Source organism: Mixophyes fleayi, chromosome 5 (genome assembly GCF_038048845.1).
Source record: "Mixophyes fleayi isolate aMixFle1 chromosome 5, aMixFle1.hap1, whole genome shotgun sequence".
Lineage (NCBI taxonomy): Eukaryota > Metazoa > Chordata > Amphibia > Anura > Limnodynastidae > Mixophyes > Mixophyes fleayi.
In genome coordinates, this window is record NC_134406.1 from 191408743 (window position 1) to 191415889 (window position 7147).

Below are 7147 nucleotides of genomic sequence, written 5' to 3' on the forward strand. Positions count from 1 at the left end.
TGCGCCCGGTGTCCGCCATCAGTGGAGTGGGATTTAGAGGGTTGATGGAGGTATTGTGGCCCCGGCACCAAATTTACTACCGGGGCCACTCCACTGTGCAGTCCATATTTAGGTGTATCAAATATTAAACAACGGTAACAGTTGATGCCCAATTTTTTAATTATATTGTGGCCTCGGTACCAAATTGTGTACCGGGGCCACCACACTACGCAGTCCAGATACTTGTTTGGTGGAATTCTGACACGTGGAGGGTTTTATTATTATTATTATATTGTGTGGACCACTCTATCTATACCACACTACAACTCTATATACCACTCTATTTCATACTTTAATTCTATTTCATACTTTAATTCTATTTCATACTTTAATTCTATTACTAATTACTATAAAGAGGAACAAAATAAACCAATTTTACCAAAAGTATAATATGACTTAGACTTACAAACACTACACTTGAAAGATCGTGCCTTTAAATGAAAAAGTCAGTCTTCATTGCACGACTATGTGCAACAGGGACAGTTTTTTGGGTTTACAAAGTCAAACAATAACACTTTGACCCTGTCTGTCTGGGATCTCAATGACGAATTGTCTGTACCATGTTTGGAGGAGGTATTGTGGCCCCGGTATCAAATTGGGTACCGGGGCCACCCCACTATGCAGTCCAGATACTTGTTTGGTGGAATTCTGACACGTGGAGGGTTTTTTATTTATATTGTGGCCTCGGTACCAAATTGTGTACCGGGGCCACCACACTACGCAGTCAAGATAGATAGATGCGTATCATAGATAAAGTACATTCAGTGGTGTGGGGCAAATTGAAAAATATTCAAAATGCACTGACATTATCAAAAACAAGAGGTTGTCACACGCTAAAACTCCAACATGTATATGATGGAGAGGATGGAGGAGCAGCCGTATGTGTAGTGTAATGCAGATCTGTTGAAGGTTTTTTATATATTTTATTGTGGTGCCCAGTGCCCACTCCTCTACGCAGTCCAGGTACATTTATTGGTGCAAATCATAAAAGTTCAGGGTTTTTAATATATTGTGGTGACCCACTCCTCTACGCAGTCCAGGTACAATTATTGGTGCGAATCATAAAAGTTCAGGGTTTTTAAGATATTGTGGTGACCCACTCCTCTACGCAGTCCAGGTACATTTATTGGTGCGATTCATAAAAGTTCAGGGTTTTTAATATATATTGTGGTGACCCACTCCTCTACGCAGTCCAGGTACATTTATTGGTGCGATTCATAAAAGTTCAGGGTTTTTAATATATATTGTGGTGACCCACTCCTCTACGCAGTCCAGGTACATTTATTGGTGCGAATCATAAAAGTTCAGGGTTTTTAATATATATTGTGGTGACCCACTCCTCTACGCAGTCCAGGTACATTTATTGGTGCGAATCATAAAAGTTCAGGGTTTTTAATATATCTTGTGGTGACCCACTCCTCTACGCAGTCCAGAAAGATACCTTGTTGCAACGTTTTGGACTAATAACTATATTGTGAGGTGTTCAGAATACACTGTAAACTAGTGGAAATGCTTGTTATTGAATGTTATTGAGGTTAATAATAGCCTAGGAGTGAAAATAAGCCCAAAAACTTGATTTTTAAACTTTTTATGTTTTTTTCAAAAAAAATCCGAATCCAAAACCTTAAATCCGAACCGAGACCTTTCGTCAAGTGTTTTGCGAGACAAATCCGAACCTCAAAAATAACGAAAATCCGGATCCAAAACACAAAACACGAGACCTCAAAAGTCGCCGGTGCACATCCCTAATTTTTATATATGTTCAACTTAGCATCAGGCTCACAGTGTTTTGTTACAGTAGCAAAGCCTAGCTGAAAAGTTCATCAAAATATTAATATTTCAGCAGGACAATTGCTAAACATTTACTTAGTTTGCAATATTAATCTACAACATATATAGAGCGAATAGGATATTACCTTGTGCGAATAGGTAGGTTGTAGATGTAATGGAAGAGTATTATTTTGCCCCTTTATAAAAGCACTAGTGAGACTATTTTGAATGCACAGTACAATTTTATGCACTAATTCAAACAAGAGATGTTCTGGAACTTGAGAGCATGCAAAGAAGTACATGTAAATAAATAATGGTCTGTCCAAGATAGATTTACTTACATTAGAGTAGGAACGTTTAAGTGTATTATGATCTCTGTAGATAAATATATTCAGGGTCCATGCAGATGTCTTCTTAGCAAAGCAGAAAATACATGGCTACTGGCATAGTAAACATACACAGTCATCATTATTAGTAAATACTTACACCTGCGTTGTAATAATTGGCCTCATCAGCGTTGCCATGCAATTACTGTACATTGCCAATGTTAATCTGCCCCTCCCCTCCCCTATTCTGTTCTTCAAGTAGTAGGCAGTTGTAATTGTCATTTGCGTTCAGACATGAATTGCATGCATTTGCATTTATTGGTGCAAGGTCCATTTCTAAACATGCGCAGAGCTATTTCACACAAGATACGGCACACAAAAGGACATTGGATTGCATCTATTTATTTTTTACTAGGGAGCAATATTAATTTACTATTTATGCAAAGATGGCACTAATATTTATTTAATTTTTTACAGGGACAACACTTGCATTGCACAGTTGTTGCACTATAAGTGATAATATGCACTGTAGTCCATGTGATTGTAGTTCCACAAGTGCATGCTCTTCATTTAAAAAAAAAAATCCCTGGTACCAACTGCCAGGTGTACCAGGAGAGGGTCCAATGCTACTGAGAATTGGGCTAGTCCTTGCTAGAAGCAGGGGTCTGATCATTTGTTCAGGCTTCTCCTAGTCTCAAAACCTTTTTCCTATCTTTCGTTCTTTAATTTTTTAAGTTCTAACTGGCAAGAAGAATCAAACAGTACTCAATTTGAGCTAAGTTGCCTGTGAGAACCAAATCTTTTTTTACTATAAAAAGTCATGGTTTACCATGCAGTACAGTGGTTGAAAACCTTGCAGTTTAGACTCATGCCTTTTGATGTGCAGTTTGGCCTTTAGTAAGTTTCAGTTTACAACCTGGACATTAAAGTGCAGGGAAAGCTGTGGTTTGATTATACTAGAGTTGTGCGATGACCCCCAGGCTGTGCTTTTGGATGTTGTTTTGGTTCTCAAATGTCTTTGTGTTTTGGTTTTGTTACAGGTTTTTCCCCAAAATCATGAAGGTTTTGGCTCTGGATTTAATTAAACATTGTGAAACATAAATAAAATTATGTGATTTTGAGCTATTGTTACTCCTATATAGCTATTTATAGCATTAACAGTCCTTTACAATCCATTTAAAAATAATCTCTTCACAATTGTCTAAATTTTCACCATAGTATTGCTGCTGACCGTCTCCAATGTGTCACACATGCTGCCTAACAGTTACCTACTTAGTGTATATTCTTTTTGTAAAATGAAAATGTAATTGATGTAGATATCTTTGATGAGGGTGATAACATTGTCATTTGTCACCATTGAGGACAATGACAAGTGACCACTGTTATCCAAATACCCATGATTCATTTGTTAATATCCCCATCTATTGTCCAGTTCAACAACCTAAATGTTGGCTTTTGTGTGGGCCCAAACAAATCAAGCACTTCAGCCAGAAAAGTTGTTTTCCCTGTTACTAAAGTGCTTCGTTTGCATGTCCATTTCAACATATGGGTGGGTGAGTCCAAGGACAATGCCATGTTAACTTGCACCAGTTAACATTTTGCCCGCTTATCTTTTACATTTCGAATAATGCCACTGTCCATAGTTGAGGTCTTGTGTCCACTCTCGTCTTTGTGAAGGATTTTGCCATTGTTGCATTTGCTTTCTCCAATTCAATTAAAAAAATAATTAACTAGTCTATACGGATTACTGACTCCATCACATATCTCCATCCAAACATATATTTTTTGCCAGTGCCAAATTCTGTCCTCTTAATTTCTCAGAATGTGGACTTTCAATTGCATTGTCTTGTCCAGACAGATGTTTTTTGCAACCAAATCTGCATCAATGTCAGTTATACACTCTTACTTGTGTGGGAAGGCCATCTATTGGCCTATCTGAACTACCTGTCTTACATATTTCTTACACTTCACTATTATAATATTATATTTATTATTTATATACTACATATTTATATACAATAGTCTTCGGGAGTGCCTCCACCGCAAGTCTTGGCCAGTTCCCTTTACAACAGGGTTGTGCAAGGTGAGAGTTCAAGTCCTACCACCACTGCATTTTCAGGTCATCTATGGGCCCTGTTCCTGGCACAGGCACCTCGGGCTCCAAACACCGGCGGCTTTAGGGCATCAGAGCAAGGAGACCTGCCCATTCAAGGTGTCCCAAAGTAACCGTACTAGGTCAAATACTACACTTAAGCTTATCCAAAAGGATGAATCGAAATTTACATTTTAATCTCAAACTGGACATGGTAACTGGTAAATATATCTCTTGTTGGATTCACAAGGGCAGCATTACGGCACAGATCTACATTACTCGTAGCATATAAGTAAAACAAGGTACTTGAAAGCTCCGGTCATCAAGAGGTGCATAGCACTGGTCTTTGAAGTTTTTAGTTTGGGTGCAGGCCACCCTTGTTTATCATCAACAACATTTATTTATATAGGGACAGCAAATTATCTAGCGCTTTACAATTGGGTAGATTTCACCATGTCTAATGTTTTATTAACTTTCAACACTATTTTCAGAGCAGAGCACTGCAGCTAACCTACATACTGTCTGTTCTAAAATGGCACATGAGAAAACATGGGAGGACTATACATATTTAAATAGCAGATATAAACTCACAAATTTTGCATCAATATTTTTCTGGAAATTATGTTTTGCCTCATTTTGAGATCTGAAACTGGCTGTGGAAACGGAGTGATGACTCGGTTTCACTTGGAACCCTAGATCTCGGAACGTTTGATTTCTCCAATTTCAAACTGCTCATCTCTAGATTGTTCTGCTGGTATTTAAATATCTCCTTATAACTGAAACATCTGACATATTAGCTGCAAAATTAATGAAAATTAATGAAACTAGTAATTTTATTCTTATGCTTTTACAAGTGTTTACCTAAAGGTAATGTTGATTTAACAACTTTTCTAATGGATGAGAGGTGATAGAGTTCAGTTTGCAAAAATCATGGGAATTCATTATAGACCGATCATAAGCATTGACCAAATTTTTGCATACAGTATATGTGCACAAAATCATATATGCAATAGTAAATGCATTAGTTGGAACAGCAAAGTGAATTTTAGCAATATCCAACCATGTAGGTTTTGTTTCAATCAAATACAATTAATTATTTATTTCTGTAGGGTACATAATGTCACATAGATAAAGAAGTGATCAGCTTCTGAGGCTCAGTCAATGCTACTGTGAACTTTTAAAGCCCACAAAACAAGTCTTCTTCCTTCCTATTTTAAATTTACCAATGGATGTTTTACATATACTATAGAATTAGAAGTTGTCTATTGCCACATAATCAAAAGTGACAAGAGATAAAGGTATATCTAACATTCCTAAAGGCATATCATACAGGAAAATACATTTTAAAGGATTACATTCCAAACTTTGTGAAATCTTGCCATCTAGTGGCCTTTTGTAAAATTACCATGAATTGCAAAAAATGCATGGAATCAGCAGATAGTATACACCTTTCCACAAAAACTTGAAGAAAGGTTAAATTACTAAACATACTTGTTTTCTCCACTGTATAGTGTTTTAATATACATATAAAGATATTGTTACAACCTGTGTTTTGTATGTGGTAGCAGTGCCTTTGGTCAATCAGAGGTGTTGCTGTTCTGCTCCTGAGCTTGCACCATGCCTGAAAGGGTTAACCTCCTTGCCCATTAGAACTGCACCTGGCTCTCAGCTTCTTATGCCTGCCTTTACCTGTACCCAGTGCAGTTCATCCGTTTATTCCTGGCTGCTGCTGCCCTGTTCCTGTGTTTGCTCCATTGCTTGATCTTCTGTTGTGACCCTCGGCTTGATTCCTGGACCCTGCTCGTTTGCCTGTTGCCCTGACCTTTGGCTCCACTTCTGGACCTCGCTTATTCACTTGTGACCTTGATCTCTGCCTGGATATTTGGATTTTGTTTATCTGATCTCTGCTTGATCCCTGGACTCTGTCTACTTCCCTGGACAGCCTTGTGCCTTCTGGACTGGGGTAAACTTATAATACCTGTTCCTGCCATTTTACTATACAGCCTCTTTTGGAACCTGTTCTTATCCGTTGATTTGAATTATCTTTGTTTTCGTATTTACCTGAATAAAGACACTTTGCTTAATACTTCTGTTGCTCTTCGTGAATGCACTAGGAATCATAACAGATATGAACAGATATCATAACAGATATTTTCTTGCGCCAACCACTTATTACAACACTTGCAAAAGTTCTTTGTTAAAGTGCCACTAGACTGTAAATATAAGTTGGCTATTATTAAATAGCTACTTATAAACACTCACAAACACTGTACATACATTTTACTGAGACAAATGGTACTGGGATAAGGTGAAGTTATTGCAATGCAATCCGGCACACCCATTATGCGGCCGTGGTCTCCAGATTGTATACAGTAATTTATCTCAGTAATATGAGCTCCATCTCTATGTTTCTATATTTCATGTGGCTATCAGGATGGATATTTGAGATAAAAGTTGTGATCATGGTGTGAGTTGTTTTCCTACACACAATACACTTCTTGTCAGTAATCTCATTGAAGAACACTACAGCGAGCGATTCATCTGGCAACTGAAAGAAAAAATAGTGACAGACAAGTGTCATGGCATTTTGTCGAAGCCAGACACAGAAGATATAAATTAATAGTTCATATGCTAATAACTTACGAGGACGTAAACAAAGACACTTTGTTCCCAAGATAGAAATGAACATGAATCTGCCATTTGAAAATGGTTTCACCCGCTGGACTCAATAATTATTTACAGCTAATTTGTTTCTTATGAATCTTGATTATTTAAAGAAACAGATAGTTTTGCCTAGTATGCATTACTCCACGTTACCTGCACATGCACTAACCCAACTATAAATCTGTCTCCACATTTTAAATGTGACTCCCCCTCCAATGCAACATGGTTTTGCACAGGTTCAAAGTTACTATTTTTT